Here is a 27,827-nt window from a genome sequence, read left to right on the forward strand (position 1 = left end):
GATTTTCAGGATGGTCTTGAAGGGTAATTTTGACCTTAGTTATCAAATGCAGACCTGATATGAGGACTTGCGGATCTATACCTTGTTGTGATGGAAAGGGGAAGATATAATGAGATTGTCCTAATGCAAATAAGAAGTTACTGATTCTGACCATGACTTCAAATTTAAAGAGGACCTTTCACCACTTTTGGGCACATACAGTGTTATATACTGCCAGAAAGTTGACAGTGCGCTGAATTCAGCGCACTGTCGGCTTTCCCGATCTGTGCCCGGGGTAAAGAGCTTACGGTGCCGGTACCGTAGTGCTCTATGGTCAGAAGGGCGTTTCTGACAGTCAGTCAGAGACGTCCTTCTGCCTCGCGGCGCCTATCGTGCTGTGCTGTGGAGCGAGGAGGAACACCCCCTCCCTCTGCTCACACAGCTCGTCCATAGATGAGTATTATCAGGAGAGGGAGGGGGGAGTTCCTCCCTGCTCCACAGCACAGCGCGATAGGCGCCGCGAGGCAGAAGGACGTCTCTGACTGACTGTCAGAAACGCCCTTCTGACCATAGAGCACTACGGTACCGGCACCGTAAGCTCTTTACCCCGGGCACAGATCGGGAAAGCTGACAGTGCGCTGAATTCAGCGCACTGTCAACTTTCTGGCAGTATATAACACTGCATGTGCCCAAAAGTGGTGAAAGGTCCTCTTTAAAGGATTAATTGGTCCTGATTATAGTATGTAATTATTGGTATTATGTAATTAATTAGATGTATAGGTAGTTACATATTATTGTTGTTTTCATAGGAGTTTCATCACTTATCTTTTTTAGTGCTATTGATCTTTACTGTTGTCAGCCATTTATGAAGGAGTTGGAGCAGGAGTCTGAATCAGTGCTTTGGCCTACAGTCTCTCTCTTTTGGGCCATACCCCTTTGAAGATCAGTTTCCGATGACTTGCCAGTAGATCAGAGAACCTTTTTAAACTTAGACTTAAAAAAAGATTTTTCAAGAAGTATTCAATTTTTTTTTTTTTTTTGTGAAGACGGATGACATTGTGGTGCACATTTGGCACAAGGCCCTTTCTTGCAACAAACATATGTCACAACCTCCATTCTCACCTTACTTACATTATAACTCACACAAGCTCACTCCCCTGTCCCTATTAACAACAAAGGTGCATGCATGTGTTTACGAGGGTCAAGAAAAATAGCTGTTAGGCTGACAACCACTGAAGGTGTAAGCTGGTCTCGGATACGTCATTTAATTCTTTGTTAGGCACCAATGGACCAAGACCAGTATTGACCATCCTCATAAGTTCTTAGAGTTTCTGTTCTCCGCAAAGTGAGTTGTTCGGTGCTAGTTGTTAGGACTCATTCATTCTGACTCTCAGCCTTCAGACATCACATACATCATGTTCTGGCATGCTGTGGTACACGACCCTCCATTATGTACACTGTCCACCATTAGCTGTTTTTGGGATGTAGCACCATTTTAAAGGAACACTAAAAGCAAAAATGGTAGGCCTGCATAAAAGAGCCTTTAGGTTTTGTTCACATTGCCATCAGTCTGTTATGTCCCCACTGATTTCTAGGGCTTTTTGATGGCAAGAATGAACAGTATGTAGCTCCATTATGCCATAAATAGAAAAACAACAAAAACAAATGAAATACGGATGATATTTATATGTTACTGTTTATTTAAAGAATTTTATTAATAAAGAAAAACAATGGTAAACCAATATCAAGTTAAGAATTGTACAAGAAGAAAAGTGGTATAATACACAAATAATGTAATACCGAGTAATAAGAGCCAAAAAGTAGTTTCCATAGACAAAACAATTGTCAAGACAAGGTATGACAAGACAGGAGAACAAAAGGGCAAAAAGAAAAAACCAAGGGAGAATACCCACATGAGAGGGGGAGGTTCAGATGTTATCAGGTCAGAGAGGCGGAGTAGCCCAAAACGCATCCCACAAGTCCCAAATAACAAGAAACTTCTCCTCTTCATTATTGAGCCAAATACTCTAGTGATCGGGCATCCTAATCCTAGAGTACAACTCCTCAAGTGCCGGAGGCACAGGCTGCTGCCAATGCTTGGCTATCAAGCACCTAGCATGGCTGATATATTATATGTCACCAGGATCAATTAAGATCCATTTGACAATTAGTCTGACAAAGTTGTTATCCCTGTTCTTAATAAGTCATGTGAACAGGGTCTTACATAGTGATATGCCTTCAGTTATCTGGTTTACAACACACTGTTGGCCATTGGCAGCAATAGTCTAGAACTGACTCACTGAGGCCTATGGGAGAGTGTTCTAGGCATGCTCTGTACCTGGAGGGGGAGGAGATAAATTGTGACATCATCTATTGGCTGTAGTGGATATAATGATGAGTAGGTGGGTAATATGTATACAGGTGTTATCTTATGTTGTAATCCTGTTGTGATAGAAATGAGGTGACCACTGCAAAGACGGTCAGTATAGGCTTAGCGGCCAGAGTGAAAATTGTAGATTATAGTAAAAATAAATTAAAAAAATAAAAAAAAAAATAAAAAAAAAAAAAATATATATATATATATATATATATATATATATATATATATATATATATATATATATCCTAAACAACTTAGTTTAAAATAGGTCATTTTCTGGTGACATAATCCCTTTAGGTCTATTTTATATGCTAGCTATAGGTTGTAGATGAGAACTCTGCAGCCATTCATGCAATACACTACCTGGAATTTCAGATAAAGAGACACTTCCAGATATTGTTTGTGTTGTAGCGCATTGCCTCCTATTGTGCACCTATTGATTCCAGACTCTTTTGATGCCAAACACCTTCATCTACCTCTTCTCAGTCAATGCCAGTTAACCCACAAAGAGTAGGCACAGTGAATGTGGAGACGCAGACTGATAAACAGCCTGCCATAAGGCGTGAGTACATTCCCGTATAGCCAGGTGCTGCTGTGATAGTGTTTGGTTACCGCCTGTGGTTATTCTGCACTAGTGAGTGCTGATATTAAAGCTTTCTATGGCTCCGGCTTCTGCTCACAAGGTCAGTCTGTTTGCTGGTTTAATAGCTCCCCATCAAGAATAAAATCAATGAGCTGCCGCACATAACATCTCTAGGGAATCTCACCTACTCCACCACTACAACGTCAGGCTCAGCTGTATGGAGTCTATATATTTCCTTTTCTTTAATATGTATATTTTCTATATCATGTAATGGGTTCTAGAGGCAGGAGACGTAGCCTACTTTCTAGGATAATATATCTCTTATTCCTATGACGGGTAAACAGATGTTATTAAAGAGGTATCTGCTTCTCGGGCTCTGTTCACATCTGCATTGTTGTTTCTGTAATAGGTGGAAATCACAATGCAATGCCAAGCGTGCTGCACATCAGACACCAGCAGTGCCTTATTACCCCTATTGACTTATTACGGGAGTTGTGAACATAGCCTAAAATGAACTTAAGGCCGGTGCCCCTTATTGCGAAAATGCTGCGTTTGTCTGTGGTGGAAACACTGTGGCAAAAAAAGCTGCATTGTACACTATCTGCAAAGCGGATGGGATTCTGGCTAACCCCATCCACACATTGCAGAAAGATACCTGCAGTGGGAATGTTACAGTTTCAGTGTTTTTGCAAATCCCAGCATGTCAATTATACCTACAGTAAGGCTGACATTTTCTACATAGGTATAATAGCATCACAAAGTCCACAGAGGAAAAAACTGTGGATTTCTGTGGAAAAAAAAAAACACTTTGCATCTTTTTCAGTTGCGGCAAGCTATGTGGGGCCTTAGCCTAAAGAGATTTCCCCATGAACATAACCATATATAAATTTGTAGTCAATTAAAAGTTAAACCTTTTTGCAAATATGAAAAAAAAAAAAAAAAAAACTGCAGCATTTTAAACATTCTAGACATGTTATGTGGAGGGGGAGGGATAAATAAGCTCTGACATTACTAGTGGATGCAATGATGGCTCAGTGGTGTTAGCTATACAGGTTTTATTTTCTATTGTAACCCTGTCTGTGGTGTAAATCAGGTGACTGCTTCAAAGAAATCACCTAAAGAATAGGTAAGCGTCAGTCTATTATTAGAGTAAAAAAGTGAAAGATTTGGTCTCTTTAAAAATATAGCCAGAAAAAAAAAAAAAATCTCAAATATTGTTCAAGACTATGTTTAACAGAAAAACTTGGTTCAAAAATAATCAATTTTTGATGAGACGTTCTCTTTAACATTATATCAAGACCTAAAAAGTTCATTAAGAAGTCCGAAAACCCAAATGGAAGGCAAGACAGTCCACCGACCAAATCCCGGCCACATAGGTCATGATACTAAGAAGAATACCCTTATTACTGGTTTATATAGACCAATGTATAGGTCCAAGCCAAGAAACCTTATTACACCTTATTTACTTGGGATGTTGGTGACCCTTACCAGTGTATGTGGAGACAGGAGGCTACAGATATTTCTCTCTGCTGACTCTCTTACCTATTTGACCCTCAGTTAAATGCAGTTTAATATCAGTTAAAGTGCAACTCCAGGTGATGGCCGAAGTGAGCACTGGAAACAACTGAAATCACTGATTTGAGCACATCGTGACTGAGATGTGAGCACTATACATTTGCTATCTGAAACCTGCAAGCTATAATTCTTACATATTGTTAAATCCATATACTGGATACAGTGATGGGAATTTTTGACACATTGAAGTTTGTGTACCTTCTTCTTAAAGGGGTTGTCCCATGAAAAGCATCCTATCTATACTGCTAGTTTATGTAGATTTAAGACTTTTCCTAAATACATTGCTTTATCAAAACTGCTTTGTTTGGCTGATATCTTAATTTATTCACTTCATTGTTGACACTGCGTTTCTATGGCCACTGGGCTTATCTGCTCATTTCCCAAGTGATGTAGCTGCCTGCTCTCAGGGGGAGAGGGAGGGGCTGACAAGCAACGGAGCTCCTCGTATAGGGGAGGGGGGAGGTGAGAGCTCCGGGATTACTGTGCTGTCTATCTTCAGCTTTTCCACTTATCAGCCGATTTAATTGAATTTGGCTGATAAGGGCTGAGATAAGGAGTATTTTACCTCTGTATTTAATGCAAGCTGACTCAAATCCAGCTCTGCTACATCAGTTTCCACATCAGCTTTATACTGTGGTAATGCACTTACAACCAATCCCTCATTACCGACTGTAAACATAGCAGATAGCAGAGCAAGTGAAACCCCGCCCACCAATGTGCAGAGAAATGCAGGAAGTGAAGAGAGCACAGAGCCTGAAGGCTGCAGAACAAGACTTATGGGAATACCCCTTTAACTAGTTGAAGGGTATTATGACCTTCTATTTGACTAATCTTCCATATTTGTGGTGAAGATGATCATTATGAACCATTGGGATCTGCTGCAGTCACCATTGACTTCTGATGGGTCAGTCAGCCTTCTGCTAATTCTAAATAGAATAAGTTAGGGCTAGGCGATTAATTGAAAAATACCCAAATTGGAACATCATCCAGGATAATCAGGATGTGATTTTGTTCACATCTGCTGTTTCAGTTCAGTATTACAATATTTCTGAGGTTCCACCTGCAGTTTTGTTTGAACCGAAAACGTTCAAATCGGAAGCTGCTATTATTATTCTGTAATGTTATTGTCAGAGGAGGTAAGTAACATTGCTGGATGACCCGTGTGACCGCCAAGGCCTATGATTAGTCAGAAGACCGGAAGACAACATCAGGGAGTCATGCCGGAGCCCAGGACAGGTAACGTTTTCAATGTTTGCTCACCTTCTCTGGGACTCTGCTAATAATACTCTGGGTCCGGGGTCACCCCCAGAAGAAGTATTTCAAAATGTATGTTGGGGAATGTCGGCAGCAGTCACCTGGGCCATACATCCTGACATGGGTATACACACCTATATATCTATAGAAATAGGGCTAAGTTGCATATACTTTAAGTCTGTTAGGAGTGATTTTGGTTCACATGGTTTTGATGCAGCCCATTTATAGTCATGTATGACTTACTTTACTTCTATATCATTACCTGTTATTACATGCCATATATATTATATGTAATTAGGGAGCCCTATCTAAATGTACTACCGTGTTTCCCCAAAAATAGGACATACCCCGAAAGTAAGGCATGGCAGACATTTTGCTGCCTTGCCTAATATAAGGCGCTCCCCTGAAAATAAGACGTAGTGAATAGAAATGAATGGAAGTAGCCGGCAAGCGGGGGGTTAATCGGCGTGCCGGGCGCTTCCATTCATTTCTATGGAAGCGTGTGTGGGCACCGACCGGAGGCATTAGCGCTGGATGTCTGCTGACACCAGCAGACACCAGGCGGCCGCCCGACTCCCGGGTGGCCGCCGTAGATAAACATCCGGCATCCTGCCGGGTGTTTAGCTATGCCGGCCACCCGGGAGTCAGGCGGCCGCCATAGCCGCCTGGTGTCTGCTGGTGTTAGCAGACATCCAGCGCTAATGCCTCCGGTTGGTGCCCACACCGACCGTGGGCATTAACCTTTCTGGCGCCGGTGATCGCTGGCACCTGGAGCATGCTCCAGGGCCGACGTCACGTTGGCATGACAGCCGGCAGCCTTGTAAAGGCTCCCCGGCCTGTCTGCAGTGCTTTTCTTTTGCAGGCTGCTCTATGCAGCCTGCAAAAGAAATGACTATTTTTTTGCAATGCAATTGCAAAGGTCTGATCACTAATGCATTGCATTGCATTGCAGTAGTAATCAGACCTTTGCAATTGCATTGCAAAAAATCGTCATTTCTTCTGAAGGCAGGTTGCCTGTCTGTAATATATTACAGGGGGTTAATAAATGCAAAAAAATATATAAAATTCAAATCAACCCATTTCCCTAGAACACATATAAAAGTATGTAAATACTGTGAAACACATACCGTACATGTTAGGTATCCCTGTGTCCAAAATCGCCTGTTCTACAAATCTATAAAAATATTTTTATACTGTACAGTATTTAATAAATGTTAATTTTTATATTTAGCAATATATGTGAATTCTTCTTTGAAAAAAATAAGACACCTCCTGAAAATAAGACATGGCGCATCTTTGGGAGCAAAAATTAATATAAGACACCGTCTTATTTTCGGGGAAACAGGGTACTGAGTAATCTTATATAGACATATGAGGATATTTTGCTGTTTTTTTCTACCCTCAATACATGTTATGTAAGTGTGCATTATATGGCATAATTACATTAGATGATGGGAGACATACCATTGATCTAGGCCCATTTTTGGTGTTATTGATCTGCTTAGCACATTTTGCCTATTACTGTATTGTCTTATTCTTGTGGTATTTTAATATTTACTTAATAAAAATACTTTTTTTTAGTACTTCCTGTTAGTGTTTGTGGGTTAAATAATATTCTGCAGTCGGAAAAGACCCCACAGAATAAATAGCAGTTCCATTTCTGCTGTGTCCAGTCCAAACAAAACCACCAAGCGACTTTGCAAAATTTGTCAAACACATACTGTAAGAGCAGAGTGATATAAAAGGAACGTGACCTAAGTAATCGCCATTAATTATAATCGACGTAAAATGGCCAATTAATCACGATTTTGATTTAGGGCGACTGGATATACACCTGGAAAACTTTTTTACAATATGTTTTACAAATTATTACAGAAAATTCAGCCCCATCGTGAGCCAAAGCTGGCTGAAAGTCCACTGATGCTGAAGTGCAGTATGAAGTGCTTGGCAGGGGGTTGGAGCAAGGTTGCCTTGTGCCAGATTACAAGTTTGCTTTTGCGTCACTTGTTTCACGTCGTGCAACATGCTGTGGAGGTTCTCAGATTTATTTTGCAGTCTCAGCAACGCCAACAACCACCCCCTGCCTGCTCCCAGAAGCCATTTCTATTGTTCAGATCTGAGCCGCCTGCCCCCTATTGTGACTCCAGCGCTGTGCTCCTGACGATTCATTTCTGAGCATGAGCCCGGCGTGTGCACTTATTAATTATGTATCCTGCTACAGTGGTGATGTGGTCGGCAGGTGACAGCACAACTCATCTTATGGAGTACCCACACACCCCCTATAGATTCGAGCACATCCTGCATCTCTACAAGAGCAGCCAGACTAGCAAAGCCCTCATGAATCCCTCCAGTTCTGATCCATATACATTTGTGATGTATTTTTAATATTTTCATCACAATGAATTAAGTGTCCTGTATATGAAACAACTGCAACCATGTGTGCTTAATCTCCAGGAAGAAGCCACATTTTTTAGGGTTGTAGAAATCTACATATTCCCAAATATTCCCATACTTAAAGTAGACCTATTACATGACTGTATAAGTATATACTTGTATTCCTTAGGAAATAACAATTCTGAAACTTCCTATTTTAGAACTTTGCATTGTGCCATTCCTCTGTTATTACTCCTAGAAATGTCTGAATAAATAGACAGCTGGTTGGTGCTAGTTGGAGGTGTCTGCACAGACGGCCATTGTCCTATCAGAGCTGCTAGTGACAGTATAGGGAAACGTCCCCTTAAGGTGAATGGCAAAACCAGGTTGTGGGTTTGTTCATAATTGTAGGAGGAGTAACAATGGAGCAAAACAACATAAAATTCTAAGGCCTCGTGCAAACAACCATACTTTTATTCAGGAATTGTGGCTAAAAGTACGGAACCACATATTTCATTGGGCCCATACACACAGCCATAGATTTTGTGACTGTGTGTTTGGTTCTTCGTATGGAGCAGGTCTTATACCTGTTGGTACTTGCGACTCTTGTCAATTAATTTCCAATATCTGGATCAGTGAAAACCACGGATAACACAGTGATATTAATCCGTGTGTTGTACGTTTTTACTGACCCAAAGATTCTACATGTGGTATGCATGTAAGCCTTAGGGTTAGTTCACACAGCGGAAACCTTATCCGCCGTGTGACTTTTCCACGCGGCTAGCCGCAATGCAATGCCGATGCATCGCATCAGCATCCTGTCATGGCATCCCGCTTCAAGATTAGGCCGGGGAATCTGTGTGAAGATAGGGCATGCCGCTTTTTTTCCCCCTGCTAGCTAACAAAAACAAATCGCTAGCGGAGAAAAAAAAGCGAGTGGCTCCCATTGAAATGAATGGGAGAGGTTTTTGCAGGCCGATTTTGAGGCGAATTTCGTGTCATAATCCGCCTGTAAAATACTCCATGTGAACATCCCCTTAGAAAAGATGCTTCAGAATTTTTGTCATGGAGGTATACACTTACTAAATATTCATGTCAGGGGAGGTGACAGGGCTTTCTTAGGGTATGTTCACACAGAGGAATTTGGTGTCGATTTTAAGGCAGATCAGGTCCAAATTCCTCCTGAAATCTGCCTCCATTCATTTCTCATATCCATCATTCATATCTTTCTCTCACATAATCTATCTATCTATCTATCTATCTATCTATCTATCTATCTATCTATCTATGTCATGTTACACTTCTATAACTGACACCATTCAGAATGATCCCTGTTTAATTCCATTTAATGTCACCATCCAGTAGGTCTGATGTGAGGAGTGTTAAGCACGGCTGTTCCCCTCCCACGACGTACGTTTCGGAATGACCCCCGTTAAATCACATGACAGTTATTAGTCCTGACATCAGAGCCGTGTAACAGTTTGCAGTGATGGGAGTCGGATGATAGTCTATAATACAATTCTGCCATCGTAGCCTCCCTAGATAAACTTGCCGCACGTTTTATTACAAAGTAGGTGGCCTGGAGGAGAAATCTCGGTATTCTTTGCTTTTGGTATAAAATATGCACTGGGGTTTCTTATTTCATCTCCAATCTGTGTTATTCTGTAAGAATGCAGCGGTGCCCAGGGTCCTCTTTAATATTTAATTCAACAAGTTTTTAATCTGTCATTATGCTGTGATGAAGTAAGCATCAAGTGTCGCCCAGAAAGATTAAATTATACTTGGAAATAGGAATTGAAATGATTTAAGGCTGAGACTGGAGTATTTGCTTTGGACTAGTAATAGTTGCTTTCTTTGTGATAGATCTATATATATAAGTGTGTGTATTTATGTATAGATGTAGCTGAGCTGAATTACTCATTGAGTGATTCCTTGTGCACTGTAATAATTCATTGATTATGAAGAGTCAGGGCTAAATCCATGTTCACACCTGCATTGGTGCTTTTATTAGGCTTCATACACACTGCAGCCCTGCATAGTTACTGTATGGAGGCCTATAGGCTCCCATTATACTGGTAGAGACCTGGAGGGTGGTGTGTTTGACCAAAGTTTTTATACCATGTGTTTTTACTGTATGGAATAGTGCTATCCTATACTGTGGTGTCCAGTAGAAAAAGTCTATCGACTGTCAGCTGTGGTCATTAAAACCATCTGAAATGTATATATATAAATTTTTAGTTACATGGAAATCTATGACCATCTATACTGTTATAGTTTTGTTTTGCAAATGTATACTGTCTATCATGTATTTTTTTACATGGACGCCTATGCAAATGTATCCCCTGTGTTGTTGGGTTTTTGTTTTTTTTTTTTACATGGACACCCATTAAACCCATACATCCAAGGTTTGTGGTGGGAAATCCTCCCATACAGGCGTGCTTACACAGTGTTGAAAGTCCAGTACCATTTCAGTTCATCTAATGGATTTGACACGACTTCCTTCATACACAGTAGCCATAGCACTTATACAAACAGATCCTAATACATTGTGGTAGCATGGTCAGTACACCCAACCAACAAACTCAGCCCTGCTACATCTCAGACTTGGCACTACCACATCTGTAGCTGTTATGATACAGATAGCGCATCTATTTTTTTTTGTGTGAGGTGGTTTGCTCCCGGCACATCCACAACTAATTCCCTTACATCCCAAGCACCCACCTGTCTTGTGCATTCCCCATTGGAATCATGTAAATAGACCCCCTATCCCCCTCCCCTCCTTGCACTCGCTTCCACCTCCCGCAGCCCTGTGAAGCAGACAGGTTCCCTGCTGCCAACGCACTCTGCTGATCGGGCAAAGTAAATGCATGGCTGTGTACAGGAATAAATAAACCCGAGCGGCTGAGTCAATAAGCAGGCTGAGTTCTGCGCCTACAGCAATGGCGGACAGCTCATTTTGTAGATGTGCGAGTTTTGTTTACATTTATAATGCAGCTTTATTTAATGCTGACAGATATAGCTTGTGGCAAATGATAGTCAGAATGTATGAGCAGTCATAATGCTTCTGTCTTCTTATAGTGCAGCGATGAAAATAAGCACTTCACCTCTGTTTTTATTGAGCAAAAGATAGCAGACAGCTATGCTACGCAAGGCTATTTATTGAGTTGTTTTACTGGCTCTGAACATGCCGCTTTATAGCCGTTGTGAAAATGGACTTTTGCTGGTGTGTGGGAAAGGAAATAGCTCGGCAGTGTGGAAGAGCTGTAAAAAATATCTCTATAAATTATTATTATTTATTTTATTTTTTTATTTTATTTTTTTTTTTCTTCACTTGAGCTGGAAAATGTCATTTGAGCAGCGGTACTGCAGATAAGTGGAAATGCCTGAATAAATCGGGACCATATTATTCTGCATATGCTTATATAGTCGGATACGTATACCTCTTATTTCTTTTTTATAATAATAATAGCAACACTTTTTAAAAATAATAATTAAAATATTATAGATAATCTAAAAAAATTTTTTATCAACCCCATTGTATGTCCTTTGGAGTGCCTCAGTGATGTATTGTGTAAATGATAGGGGGCTGTGAGATTATATACAAAGACCGAGATTTACTATTGTGGTTATGACTACACACCGGCGTAAGCGTGCACATCATGGCGCATTTAGTTTGGGCTAAAATTTTGGATTTTGCTGGATATGTGGGTGTAAATACGACACAATGTGCCAAAAATGTTCCAAAATTGTGTAAACCACATTTTTTTTAAAATTTATCATCCAGCATCAACCACTGTGATAAATCTGGTGTAGTTTTAGACTGCTTGTTACACTATTAGTAAAACTGGGCCAAAGGGTCTGCTCTTTTTCCCAGAAATAGCGCCAGTTTTATCAGTTCTGCTTGGTATTGCTGTTCATGCCCATTCACGTAAACACACATGAAACGAATCACAAGACATCACATGGGACATTCTGCATCATTATTAAGGTCAGAAGGAGTAGACAGTAGGGGGCGCTTCATATAGGGGTAAGCAAAATGCATAAAACACGAAAAACAGAAATCCATTTTTTTGCTGACATATAAAGTATATTATACACCAATCAGCCATAACATTAAAACATAAATGTAGTATTGTGTAGGACTTCTCTCCATGCACCACTAAAACAACTGTGACTGGATGCAGAGGTATAACTTTAAGCCCATAGGCCCCAAATGTAATGGCGTCCTCTCTTACTATGGGCCATCTGTGTGTCTGGGTCCTATGATTCCCCTCAGGCTCCAGTAGAGATCGCTAGCTCTGCGCCCCCTATAGATGAATAGATGACATAAGACCCCTGGATTTGTCCTATATCTGGTGACAAGATTTTTAGCAGTGTTGCAGGGAGAAGACTCCATGAATCGGACCTGCTTTTGTTTTAGTCCTGTTCTGATTCTCACATTGACCATTTCAGTAACAGACTGGAGTCAGAATGGACACTGTCAACTAGTCTGTAGCCAAAGAGCCCCATACACAACAAGCTGTTCTTACTTCTTACCAGCAGTCATTTTTTCACGAACTCTCATAGAAGAGCCACTGTACCAGAGATGGGCTTCATCCCCCATATACTGGAGTGCCCACAGCCATGCTGACACTTCACCTCCATTGGACCCCTCTTGGTACTAACCACTGACTTCCAGGAGCACCCATAACTCCTGCTGTTATAGACATGTTCTGATCCATCACAATCGGATCCTTGATTACTTCCTTATGCTTGTCCCCTTTTTCCTGCTTCCAAGATATTAACTTCAAGAATTGAGTGATCGCTTGCTGCCTTATATATCCCATCCCTTGACAGGTGCCATTGTCACCAGATAATCCACGTTATTCACTCTCCTTGGTTTTAATGTTATGACTGATCGGTGTATGGGTGCAACATATAGCAAGAAAGTTCCACTTTTATTACTTTACAGGCCAGTATGGTTCAGCATACCTTTTTAAACTATATTGAAAAGCATAGTATTATAGAATGTGCAGTACAAGTGGATCTCACAATAAACCTATATTACATTGTATACTTTTTATTTTTTAATATTACAGGACAATAGGCAATGTATGTAACCAAGAGCACCTACCAGCACCGTACATTTGCTATACATGTAAGGAACACATGGAGAAAACATGATCAAAACAAATTAGATGTGAACAAGATGGTTAAAAAAAAAAAACACAAAATCATGAAAATTTTGCAGTTGCCCTATACAGTATATGAAGATTTTTGTATCTATGAAAAAAAAGAGCATCACAAAAGCATAAATCCAGGATTTTACTTCCTACTATAAAACCTACGCTATAATATTCCAATAACTTCTTCTACATCCGTGTTGTTTCTTCATTCAAGGAGCCATTACTGGTAGTCCTCAGATAAATATGTAGATTACTTTCATTGACTTGTAAGGATGAAGTCATAGAACAATATTTTTGGCACATGTTTCTATTAATGCTCCATAACATATCAGAGTTTTATTGAGCTAGAATGCAGAAGCCATAGATGTCTATGAAGACCTCATACCTCCATACGTCTCTGGTTTTGTAAAAAAAAACAAAAAAAAAACTGTGGCACTGTCTTTCAAGGAGTATTACAGTAACATGTGGATAGAGGTTAACCTGCTTATGGGTGGGGGATTAACTGCTGGGACTCCCACCAATGAAAGGAACTGGGGTTGCTTTGCAACTGTGTTTAATAGAAGGACCGATGACGTAGTACACGTCACTCCATTCATTGCAGTGGGACCATTGGAGATGGCTGAGTGTTGTGTTTCAGCTATGTCTGACTGTTCTATAGAAATGACTGGAGAAGCCCCAGACCTGCCGCTTCATTCTGAGTACTCTAGTCCTCTTGACCGATGGGGAGTTCTGTTACTTGAGCTTGTAGGGATGAGGCATTAGAGTGAAGGTTACTGCAAACCTCTTCTGATGTTGGGAAAGAAGTTTCAAGATCTAAAGACCCGGCCACAAAATACACTGTTAAGCTTACCAATTTTGGTTGGGCTGACTGGCTTTCTCCTGACAAGTTACATTTCAATGTCCAATCCTTTTGTTATGGTGACTGGCAGTGACTTTTTTCCTGTCTTCTCACTGATAATACATGCACACATGGCTGAACTAAGCAGGTAATGTAAGGAGGAGGCAGGAGTAATAGCTGTTAGCTCAACAAGTACTTGTGCAATGTTTTGATGTTATATAAATAATGGGCAGACAATTTGGCACCTTCCTAAATCAAGGCTGTGTTCCTTTATGGCCTCTTTACACCTGATATTACTGGAGAAAATATTACTAATGGAGAAAACAATTGAAATGAAAAAATGGGTTGAGAATACAGACTTAATACAAGAATTGCCACTACTATGGTACCCCATCAGTATGGTCATCTGCACAGACAGCCTATACCTGACTCTAGTTCTTCCCTGCTAATGCATTTCTTGTGTCTGTCACTAATGACTTGACTCCGGTTTGGCAAATGACACGGACGGCGACTCATTAATTCCACATGGGTCGAAGTCCACCATTTAATACACAAGAAGACACTTATATTAATTAGCTGCATCGGGTAAGTCCATTATGCAGATCAGAGTAACCACAGCTTTATGCACTAATACATATAGTACAGTTGCCCTGTATCTCTGTGTACATTGCCAGATCATCAGTAACCAGCCTTACAAATCTCAGCTTTTTGATTTAATCACTTTCCATGTTCCTTTATAATTGAATTTTATGGCATATGCCTTATTATACTGCATTAATAGAAAAATCAAATGATCATGTGACATCTGACATTGGAACAAACTTCTAGTGTCCTCATCTGCATCATGAGACAATCAGGGTCAGACTTCCCTGGGTCCATTGATTCTCGTCTGTTACTTTCTCAATTGCAAGGCCCCACCAGCTGCATGGAGGAGAAGAAAGTACTGTAAAATTCCATACCTGAGGAAACTGACATACTGCTTATTATTAGAGATGAGCGAACACTATTCGGAACAGCCGTTCCGAATAGCACCCCTCGCGTGTTTCGAATAGTGTTCTCTCATCTTTACTTATTATACTCCAAACAATGTATGTCTGTAGGATGACAGTTATAAAGCTAAAAATTGTGTTCTATCAAATTAAAAGAAATTCTAATTTAATGTAAAAATTGAAGTATTTCACATATGATTTGTCCATAGTCTTAAAGTTACTAAAATAAGTTAGTCGTAGACTTTTCTATATACGTATCTTAAAGAGGACCCTATAGGAGTTATATGCTGCTAGAAAACTGACAGTGCGCTGAATGCAACGGACTGTCAGATTTGCTGGTATGTGTCCCAGTTGCAGGGATATTTGTGCCATTAATTTTGGCATTGATATCACTGCACTGTCAGAGGGGCTGGCCTCACAGCTCAGCGTCATTGCTCTCCTGACACACTGTCAGCTTTCTAGTGGTATATAACTCCAGTAATGTCAGAGGACATGAAAGGTCCTCTCTAAATATCATAGGACCGTGTACCCCTGTGTGATGTCAGTGTACAACCTCTCCCACCTCTGTGCTGCTACCTACCAAACTGAGAGAAGGGAGGGCAAGAGTAGAGAGAGCTGATGGAGCCAGGAGCAGTCTGCTGTCTGGATTGATGTCAGATTCAACAAGACAGCCAGCTAGGTGATGGACTTGCATAGACTCCACAGCAGCAGGAAAAAAAGTCAGTGCAAAGATGTACATCATTTTCAAGTGAGAACTATGCAATGCTTCATATCTTTTGTGGTGATGCTAAAGGGAAATTGAACACTTGCCGCCATGTTCCTTTGGAAATAATAGCTGATGGATGGGTGTCCTAGTAAAAGAAGACAATCCCTTTAATTACATCTACTTTTAGAGATGGTCTCATCATTCTTATGATGCTTGGCAGAATATTATGAAAAAAAAAGAAAAAAAGTTGCCCTAATAAAAATCATTGAGATGGAATAAGTGTAGTGATGGGACTCGTTTCATACAATTGGGCAAAGTTCTTATTACTGTCCTAAATTTAGATGGGATAAAACTAGAACAGAAAAAGAGAAACTATTCTAAATTCATTACAATTATGTACAGCAGTTTTTTCTCTTTCTTAATTCCTCCTTTGTCCTCTTTCCTCAGTTGTAATTTCTTTCTTACTTTACATCAATATATATATTTGCCAAAAGATCGCATACCCCATTTATCTTGCACATTTTAGGAATCCTCTTAGTCTCGTTCTAGGTAATATTCAAAACTGTTCAAGGTGTAAAAAAAGTCTCTAAAACACACATTAAGTTTGCAGCGCGCTGTGTAGTACTATGTTGTGCAATTTGTGTTTAACATTAAGGTGCACCTAGTTTAGTAATTCTCCCCAACGTTGGTAACTATCTCATCATGTGACTTGTTGGTCTGATGGACCATCTTAGGACTGACTTTTACCATAATAGATCCATTAATGAAGTCAACCAAAAACTAATCTACAGTAAAACTTTAGTGCCTTCCAAGCGAACCGATTGGGAGATTTAGTTCATCTCAAATGTATCGAGTTGTCTTCCCTATAATATCATGAGGGACGCCACCACCTACGTCTACTTGATGTTCTCCTGAGTTTCCAATTCCATTTCAAAATTTCATTGACGTATTGAAAGAAAGTAAATAACTGCTGGACTGGCTTTTACTATACACTAGTGAGAAAATCCAAAAACTAACGTGCAGTAAAACTTTCAGCTAGTAAAATGCAGACTGGTCGGGAGATTTGGTGCATCTCAAATGCATTGGGTGGTTCATACAATAATATCATGGGGGGATGCCACCACCTACATGATGTTCTCCTGGGTTTCTCTGGACAGTGATGGATTCCAAGTCAGAATATCATTGACGTATTAAATGAAAGTAAATAACCGCAGTGAGTGTACAGTTCCAGTTCTGGTGACATATGACCTATGTCATCCTTGATGTTTCAGATCTCCATCATACTCCCCAAACCAAGGAGTTGTTATGATCGCCTTGTCTCCGCCACACTTAAGCAATCATTTATTGTTTAAATACAGCACAAGCTGTAACAAAACGCTGTCAAGAGCCATCACACTCATTAACCTAGCAGCTAATTAGCCGCCTCCTGCTTGAAGCCTGACAAGTTGTGCAGTGTGAACCTATCACTGTAGTGTCAGTTCACAAGCGTGAGGGGATGAGGGGGGCGTAGGAGGTGCCCATTAGGTGCCTGTGAGCGGAGGCCGTGCGCGCAAGGCTCTCATTCTGCACTCCCACCAAATGTTACCGCCGTTAATACTCTCAGCTGTAATTAAATTGGCAACACTTAATTACTGTAATTAGCGCATTAACTGTTTTATTTCATGGGGAGATGAGAAAGTGAAATCAGGTGCAGAGTGGTTGTTGAATGCTAAAATCACTTTTAACCCAATATCTTCTTATATGTGTTAATTACATATAAAGATGACATATCTGCTCAGACTGTGCTAGGGACGTTGGAAGGTGTGTAGTACCAAAAGAAACACAAAAAAGAAAAATTTTCATGTTTTATATTGATGATCATAACAAAAGATATCAGCAGATATTAAAGAGGTTACCTGCATCATACACCTAATACTTAAACTTAACGCATCACCGTCATGAGCCTTCAGCTAGAACATGGATGCCTAGATGGAGTAAAGCTGGCTTATTTAGTAGATGACTGGCTGTACCTGCTTATTACAAAACCATCTAATGTGTATCGGGTATCTCGAAGGATTGGGTTGATAGATTTCAACATGCCCGATCCTTTGTTCTTACGTGAGATTATCCTATGCCAGAGGTGTCTGGAAGTGTCTTATTTCCCTCTGCGTATTGAGAACACCATATTATACCCATCTAAAAATGTTAAAGAAAGTTATTTAAAATCTTTACCTTTTTTTTTTTTTTTTTTTTTTAATAAAATTCTTAAAATTAGTTGAGAACCTTGCCTTAAGTTTGTCACCATGCCCTAGAATGCACTGTGCCAAATGACATGTGATTACTGCTTTTTCTGCTGAGAAGCTGGGTAAGGCTAAGTTCACATGGTCAAGAAAAAAGTCCTGCATAGAGGAATTTTCTCTGTTTCAGTTTCAGTATAAAAATGGTGAACACCTGGCGGACCCTATTTTAATCTATGGGGTGCGAGGGTAACCTCTAGAGATGAGCGAGTACTATTCGAAACGGCCATTTCAAATAGCACGCACCCATGGGAATGAATGGAAGCAGCCGGCACGCCGACTCTGCCGGCGGCCGGCCGCTTAACCCCCTGCGTGCCGGCTGTGTCCATTCATTCCTATGGGTGCGTGCTATTCAAAACAGCCGTTTCGAATAGTACTCGCTCATCTCTAGTAACCTCTGTTTCATTGGTCTGGCTTTCCATCAGACAGATGGAGATGTGAATGTAGCTTAAAGGAAGCTTATTATTTTCCCATAAAGTTTCCAACCAAGTGACCAGCTGATAATGGGTTGGGTGGACTGTCAGGGTATTTCTAAAGCATGTTAACACCAATTGCATCCAAATTTGTGGGACATTTTAATCCTCCTCCCCATCCATTTTGATTTAGGATGCCCCAAATGAAACATCCCTTTTACTGCAAATTCTATTAGCATGATGTTCACCATTCTATGGTTACATTTACAGCGCAAAATTCGATTGAGGCCACACATTGTGGAAAAACTGTCTTTTTTGTTACAGATTTTCTTTAGTTTTTGAAGCAAAGCCAATAGCAGCTTCAAAAGGAATGGGAAATCTAAAGGAAGTGCTTATACTTCTACCAAATTCACTCTTGGCTTAAAAAAAATAAATGCAGCTAAAAATGCATCTTTTCGGCAGTGTGTGGCCTCAGCCTAATGCACCTCTATTGGGTAATTCAATCCCTTTCTCTTGGCATAAGATTAGATCCCAGACTAAAATTCACGCTTTTCCTTTAAGTGTTTGCAGGCCGCGTAATCCAAACCATTTTATTAGCTTCTCAATATGATTCCTTTTCTCAAACAGCAGATAAAAAGAATACCAGGAAAACATCTGATAAAAAGATTTAGCGGCAGAGGGGCAAGCAGTGCCACGGATATAAACTCCCACATACAATTCTCGGAGTGCCGAATATTAGCTTTAATTTACAAAACAGCCTCATCTTCTATGCAGATAGCAAAGACAGATATAACCCAGGGCAAGTTTAATTTCAGATTGGGATTTCGCATAATGTTTTATTCATAGTATTATATCAGAAGTCCACTGCAATCAAGTTAAGCCCTAAACTTTAACCGTTCCGTCAATTTCAATTCCGCAGGACACAGATAATTTATTCTGGCCTGGTTTTCTCCTTTTTTTGAAGAGGGTAGCGTCCAGACCCCTCCTGAAGGATTTCTGCTGCTTGACCTGGTTTGCGATTTTCGGCATCTCTGTCCATCTAATTAGCATGTTCTCCAAAGACCAGGGCAGCTCTCTGTGTACAATATGGGCCTGGGGCATTTAATAAGTAGTTGCTCAGCAGTAGATTTGCATGTTCCTCTCAGGGTCTGAATAACGAATTACCTTGAAAATCGTTATGAGCTGCCCCCCATCTCTGCTTACTGCTCCTCTTCAATTACCAAAATCAGGCCATTGCATTGTAATGCCAATGGAAGGCTGGAGAGGACACGAGACCCTGGGATACATGGATGATGAGCAGATGGCACAATAAGTTTCAGTTCTGCTTTAAGGCCAATACGGCTGGAGTCAGACACCCAAGCCAGCCGCTTATGTGCTATAAAATGGTATTATAAGGCCTGCTCCTCCTGTTCTTACAGATACTCATTGCACGGGGACAAAGGAGCATGTCCCTTTAAATTTATAGTAAATGCTAAATGACATATATGCTGTGTCTGTCTAGTAGTCCATATATATATATATATATATATATATATATTATCCCTATGAATTTATGTCTGATTCCTATGTACCTATATCTCTCCCTCTGTATCTTACCAGTATATGTATCACTACTCATGATACCTACACTATGGAGTATTGGTACACCTACGGGAGCTTTTATTCTTAGTCCATAGGAATTAATATGGAGCTGGTTGTCCGTTTACATCTAAAACAGCTTCCAGTCTCCTGTAAGGCTTCCTGCAAGATTTTGGAAATGTCTATGGGAATTCTCGCACAATCTGCATCCTAGTTCAGTCAAGTTTTTCTACACCAAACTCCTCCAATCATATCTTTATGGGCCTTTCTTTGTGTATTGGGACACAGTCATGTTGGAACAGAGATAGGCCATCTCCAAACTGTCCCCATATAGTTGAAAGCTAAAATTTGTCCAAAATGCCTAGGTGTACAGAAGCTTTAACATTTTTCTTTACTGCAACTAAGGAGTCTAGGCCAGGCATGTCAAACTCAGGGTACCCCGAGGGCCACATGCGTAACAAGAGGTTGTTGCGAGGGCCGCACACAGCAGCTAATGGCTAGGGCCTAGGGGACTGATCACTAATACCATGCATCACAAAAATCCGTCATTTCTATTGCAGGCTACATAGATTAGCCTACAATAGAAAGTATAGAATGACAGGCTGGAGCCTCACAAGGCTCCCGGCTGCCATAAAAATGCACGCAGGCCCCGAATCTTGCTCTGGGTGCCTGCGATTGCCGGTAAAATGGCACCTCAGTTGAAGCTGGCAGACACCATTATTGTGTTGGAGTGGTGCTGGGGGAGGGGGGCTTCTGGATGTCTGGCCCTCCCTGTTTTTTCCCACCCACTTGCAATTCTTGCACTTGGGGGTTAATAGGAGCACTACAGACTGTAATGCTCCAATTAACCCCCAAGTGAAAGAATTACAAGGTGGGTGGGAAAAAAAACAGTCCTCAAGCCCAAGGAGGGGCCCGACAGACATCAAAAAGCCCCCCTCCTCCAGCACCCCAACCCTTCCCCAACACTCCAACCCCCCCATCATCATAATTCTAGTATTTATCCCCTATCCGTAGTTTAGGGGTTAAATACTTGAAAAATCACAATTTCTTCTGCAGAAGCTTATCTACTTCTGCTCTTCAGCCTGCGCAGCGGTCTTGTGAGACCGCGTAGGACACAGGCACACGTCGGGTGCGGGCCTGATTACATGGCCACGTCACCTGGCGTGTGGGGACTAGGGGGCGGAGTGGAGGGAGGAGGGGGCGGAGCAGAGCAGGCAGGGAGACCGGCTCCCTGCGAAGGGTGAGGGGCGGCCGCTGGAGCAGTGCTGCGTCCAGCAGGGCTGCCCCAATCCACCGCTCACTTTCCTTGTACATCTGCGGCCCGCACAAAAGTCTCAAACTTTGTCTGTAAAGTTTAGAGAGAAAGTTTGAGACGTTTGTGCGGGCCGCAGATATGCCTGTAAAGGGCCGCATGCGGCCCTTGGGCCACATGTTTGACACGCCTGGTCTAGGCTGACCACTGCAAAACAACCCCATAGCATATCTCTACTCCATCAGTGGTCACAATGCAGTCAGGCAGGTAACGTTTTCCTGCCATTCGACATACCCAGACTTGTCTATTACACTGCCAGGTAGAGAAGTTAAATTGGTCACTGCACAGAAGACATTTTCATTGCTACAGAGTCCAATGTGCATTGTACTTTACACCACTCCATGCGACACTTGGCATGGTGCTTGGTGATGTAAGACTTGCATGCTGCTGCTTGACCATGGAAACTCCTGCCATAAAACTGTAAGCATACACTTTTTGTTCTGATGCTGAACTTGTTCCTCATGCCATGCCTGTGATTGTTCTTGCATCTTCACAGCTCGCTGGGACGCCATATAATGAGTGTGTTGTCGGAGTTGATGATCCGCCTCCTCCGGCATTTCGGCTGCTCTAAGAGCCGCTTGACGCCTAAGGGGCTGTTCACACAGGTTTTTTTGGCAGCAGATTTTGACGCGGAATCCACCTCAAAATCTGTTGCCAAAAACGGCTCCCATTGACTTCAATGGGAGCCGCTCGCTTCTTTTTTCCGTTAGTTAGTAGCGGAAAAAATAAATGACATGTCTTATCATGTCACGGATTCCGCGGCTGACTCAGCCACGGCGTCCGGGGCCGAGACACCCTCTCGATTAGGCCAATTCATTAGTTCCTAATCCGGAGCGGAATGTGGTGATGGGATGCAGGTGCACTACATCAGCATAGCGTGCAGCTAGCCACGACGGAATGTTCACACGTGGAATCCATTTTCTGCCATGTGAACATACCGTAACTTGCTCAATCCTCCTTAGCTCCACTTGAGGAGAAGTCTATGACTTCTGGCTACCTTCATAGCTCTCGTGGTTTTAGAATTTTGCAACAAATTAGATTTTCTTTTTCTCAGCATGTTTAAAATTGACAAACTGCCAATAGGATTAAAGGGACTGCCTGGAGCAGATTAGATAATTTGCAAATGCTTGCACACAAATGCCTCAGTGGTATCTGTGTGTTTACATACAGAGATAACAGATCTGGCTTTAACTCCAATTAGCTGAGAGAGTTATGAGGATAAATTCATAACAGTTGTGAATCCATGTCATTTACCAGGATAAAAAGCAGCCTATGTGTTAATCGAAGTTACAAACTATGTATGTGCTAAATTTCATCCACATCAGTTCAGCTGTTTTTGTAAGAGTAACAAACACATAAACTTTCACATTTCTAATATTAGTATGATAGGATGTATGATCGTGCTCACAGATGATGGTGGAATATCTAGGAGGGAAGAATTTTCATGAACTGACTTGTTGCAGCAGTGATTATTACAGGACCACACTGGGATACATTGAGCTCCAGAGAACAAGCCATTCTATCCCAATGTTTATAAAGGTGACTGCGTAGCTCGGGGCTAGACTTTACAAATCCCTGAGCTCAGTGACTAAGAGCTGGGGAGTAAGACTAGGGCTCTAGGGCAACTTTGGCTGCAACTCCCGATTTCTTGGTCACCCTACAACTCCTTCACTAACACTAGTGAATGGAGTGGCATAGCAACCCCTAATTTACCACAAACGCAACTTCTAGTCACGAAAAAGTCAAGAAGTGTTCAACTAAATGTTGCGGTTGTGGCATTCTAGGGTTCACAATGTAACAGGTCACTATTGCCCTAGCCTAAAACTTGTCTGTATAGTGTATTTGTGTTCCCTTATATTGTGCCTCTTGTATCAGCAATATGAGGATGTCTCTCAGATGGCTTTTTTTCTAATCTGAATATATATTAAGTAAATCTAATAAAATGAGATATCACAAGACGTTTAGTACAAAATCTCAGAAGTTACAGGACCTCTTTTATGATTCCTTTGAAAATGGACTGGTAAATGTGAGTTTCTGTTTAATATAACCAAAATCATAAATTATTTTCTCCCATCCCTAAAAAAAAAAAAAGGTCATCTCCATTCATCAGTTCTCTGGTATCCAAGGTGAGCTTATTTCACTACACCACCCACCACTGACTCACAATGAGGTATGGGGATTGTAAAGGGCACAGCCTATCTGTATGCTGTCCCTTCTGTGTCTGCAGCTGGGTAATGCCAGAGACTCCATAGTACTGAGCTGGCTCTGACAGAGATATACATCACTCATATCTGCATCGCTGAAGAAGACACAATCGTTGGCATAAAAGCAGTTTGTTGGAAATGAACTGACCCTTGGGCCTCCACTTCTTTTCAGACCTATTATTTTAATCTCTATTGTGTGCACATTTTTCTCAGGGGTACTAAGATTTGATGGAAAAAGAGAATATGGATGACAAAAATATGTTCTCTTTTCCTTCTCCTCTTTGGCTTGAACCATTGGGATGGTCAACAGTGTGTCATTCATGGGACAAAAGTCAAATTTGGTTCAACTAGTGCGCCTGTGAATGATAGTATTTTGGTTAGACACTGCACCTTACCCTTCTACAGGTCCCATAGTCATGACATTACCTACCAATATGGAAACTACGTCATGGCTCTGTGCCCCTGACAAGCTTTGTATAAACCTCCATCTATAAAACTTGCCTGTTTGTCTGAATTACGTCTAAGCCTCCGGTTTGACTTTGTTGCTCAAAACTATTGATGAAATGACTTACTATGAAATTGATTCAAGTCTGTGTAAAATTGGGAAATCAGACAGGAACCTGTGTGTATGGGCACTTAAGTATCATTCACATAAAACATATCTTAGGTTTTTAGTTTGGTTGACTGTCTGATGTAGATGACACGTGGGAGAAATGGATTCAATTTCAACATGCTGATTCTTTGTCCTAGTAGGATATCTGGCAAAGGTGTCTGTGATTCTGATCCCAGCATGTGTGTGTATGGGATTGGAGAAGAAAAGGATTTGATGGTTGGCTGGTAGCCAAAGCTTAGGTGCCCTCTATTCCTAGCATAGGTGATAAGTTCATTATCAGTGGGGAACTGATCCTGAGAATGGAGTGATATTCCATCATTGTATAGTGCCAAAGATTGATGTGTACACTGGCAGGCTAGAGCTCCCATAGAGAATGAATGGAGTCAGGGCACAGGCTCGGACTGGAGAACCAGAGCCACATCCTGAAGTTATCACCTATCCACATCATTGTGGAATAAAACTCCTCAGTTTACCTACTTGCTTTGGTCTTCTTGTAGCTATCCATAGAAATGATCAGAGTTTGCTGGGAGTTGTAGTTTTACAGCAGATAGTTTTCTGACGCTTCATCCGTGATCTAACACCCAAAATAACCATATATGCAGCAATATGGTGAAGGAGGGCAGTTTGGAACCTCAGTTAAGGCGACATGTTATTCAGGAGTATGGGAAATCTGGGTGGTTGTCACCCAACTCTTCATGAACAGGCCCACATATAAAACCTGAAAGAATTTCTAACTTTTCTCAGCATAGAAAACAAGGAGGTGAGCAGTGTAGGATGTGGTCGCCTCCTAAGATAGTATAGATACAAGTACACACACTGATTGGACTTCTCCAGGTGGCCCTCATACAATAAGGTAATTATTACTATACTAACTTCAACGATGTCGAATGCAAATCAGTTAATGTGTTAACGACCCGTTAATTACTTTACGTGTGAAAAGCAAAACTCCCTGGGGCACTTTCCCCGATGTGTCAGCGCTAACAAACCAAGTGTATATAACAGACTGCAAGTCGGAGGAGAAAATAAACACAAGGAATATTGTAAACATAAATTAGAAATGAAATTAGACTTGAAAGCAAAGATATTTCTTCCTGGCAGAGTTGATAAGCAGTTTTCTGTGTTATCAATGCCAGTATGAAGCGGAGTCTTCCTTCTCTCCTTTATTTCCACTGGGAGAGAATATATGTTAAGGGATTAGCTTTATGTTAGGGAAAAATGAATGGCTTTATGGTGAAAATCTTGTAATAAGTTATGGGCTATTAAATTCTTTGTTGCACTATGGAGAAATATGGGACGCCGGTGTCTTGGGATTAGGAAAGTGTCCCCCATTTCCCCCCTAAATACACAAACTTTTATTGGCTTTATTCAGGCTGATATAAAATAAGATCCCTTATTTTGCAAATGTGATGATAGTTGTTAGACATCTGTCTGCCTTCCGAATACTCTCATGTTGTATACTGGATGAGACAGCAGGACGACTCTCCAGTATAAAAGATTTCCCAGTCTTATTACTTCTAAAGCAGAATATTGTTTATCATTATGGAGAAATGGAGGGCAAGAGATTTTGTGCAATGCACCCTGGGAAAAATATGTAAACGCCATTCCACCAGAGCAGAGAACACACCCATTTAGAGAGGACCTGTCCGCATCCTGGTCCTGTCTGTTCTCGTAGTACTTCCATATTAAATGACAATTCAGAATAATCTTTTGTGTTTGGTTTATGCAGCTTTTATTCCTCCTGGAAATGTTTGAGTAAGTTGACAACTGAATGTTAGGGTTCGCCAGGACAATTTATAGATGAAGGGGAACAGTCATGCCTATTTGTTATTTTATGGAGACCATTTTCTTATGTTAGATGAGAACTTCTTGCATTTTGTTTTTGTTCCTGGAAGCCTTGCCTAAATTCTTCCTGCCATTTATAGAATATTGACTCTGCAAGCTTAGACCATGTTGAGCCACTGGATGAAGATAAAATCCACAGTGGTCACCACTTCTCCAGTGACTTACAGATTCCTATATCTCAGCTTCCTGAGTCCACGTCCATGTACCATGGCATTTGGAATAGAGAATTGAGGTGAACAGTAGTCATACCTACATTTCTAAGTGAAGGTCAGCCTTACGGACAGGGTTGGACTGGCCCACCAGAGGACAAGGTCCATCATAAGACTACCCATTTTGGGGGTTAATAGGGTCTATGTCCTTTTGGTCGTTCGAGTGTAGACCCCCAGAATTATTTTATCTGGTGGGCCCAAAGAACATCAGTCCAACGCTGCTTACAGAGTGATTACTGTTGGCCTAGTATGATAACTTACCAATTGCTATGGTATTCTAGTAAAATAAGGCAGTGCCAGTTGACCATAGATTTATATTAGGTGACAATGACCATAATATATTCATTAAACAAAGGATTTGACAATATCGCAGTTTGACCCAGTCATCTAGCAAACCTTCCGGGACTAAACTGGCTGATAAAAGTCCCATATGTTTAGACAGCACATGAAGAATGGGAGTTACAAGGAAAATCGTAGTGGGGAATATATGTCATTGTAACACTCGTATGGCTTCTTCACCTCTACAAAGTGAATACAAAGGCCAATAAAGCAGTCTGTACTGGAAGGATACGGGGACAGAACTGTAAATGGTACAGTAGACCCTCCTAGACATCTACACACATAAATTTTGCAAGATCCTTTTTTTCCCCTCCAGCATTCAGTGCCATTATCTCAGCACAGGATGTTGTTACCTGGCAGCAGATGGGTTAAATATAGTTTGTTTTAGCTGCCTCCCCATATCGCACAAGGCCATTACAAAAGGTTAGCCGCGCCATTACAACTGCTCCAAAATGAGGGAGGAAGCGGTTTTATGGGTCTCTAACTCCCACTTCAGCCATGAGAGCAAACTAGCATCAGTTTAAAGGTCAGGCGGCTGCGGCATGACAGAGAAAGGGGGGATATTAGAGGCAGGGAGCAGGTGAAGAAGCAGCTCAGCACCGAGGTGATTCCGCAGCATCCGCCTGCAGAATTATGGCCACCCAGAGACTCAGTATCACTTTAATGAGTCCGTCTGAAGAGGAAGAGTCACGATTTATGTAGCTCTTTATAATTTTCTGTAGAGAGGGTTTATAGTGCACTCCTAAAATCCACATTGCTTTTGCTTTTTTGTATATATTATATTATCCAAATTTTAGGATCTGCATGATACCCCTCCCATACTTCACTAATTGGATTATATCCCAGCTACAGATGTCAAGTCACAAACCTGTAGCTTCCTCTTCATCTCATGCCCTCGTGTTGTACAGTGATATTAGATATGATACGATGGTAATTTCCCTCATACTGCAAATAAACAAATTTATTTCCAAATCACAAACTCCCCCCCCCCCTCTAATCCTCTCCAACAACATGGGGGTTCAGCAAATCGCAAATATCGTAGCAGACATCCCCATCCTCCTCCTATAAATCATATGGATTGAAATTAAGACAAAACTACATGTTCTAAACAGATCAGTTTGCGCTCGTAAATTGTCTCCTTCTAATGAGCAGCCAACTAAAGAGTATAAATAACTTTCTTGGCATGGCGCAGGTTTCCA

At 41.1% G+C, this 27,827-nt stretch overlaps 1 protein-coding gene across 2 annotated transcripts in view; it reads left to right on the forward strand.

Annotated features, from left to right (window-relative positions):
* PBX3 (PBX homeobox 3) overlaps positions 1-27,827 on the forward strand; it is a 187,834-nt gene that overhangs the window by 115,381 nt on the left and 44,626 nt on the right. The gene's annotated exons all lie outside the window — the stretch shown is intronic.

The sequence above is a fragment of the Leptodactylus fuscus genome, chromosome 11 (assembly GCF_031893055.1).
Source record: "Leptodactylus fuscus isolate aLepFus1 chromosome 11, aLepFus1.hap2, whole genome shotgun sequence".
In the NCBI taxonomy this organism is placed as follows: Eukaryota; Metazoa; Chordata; class Amphibia; order Anura; family Leptodactylidae; genus Leptodactylus; species Leptodactylus fuscus.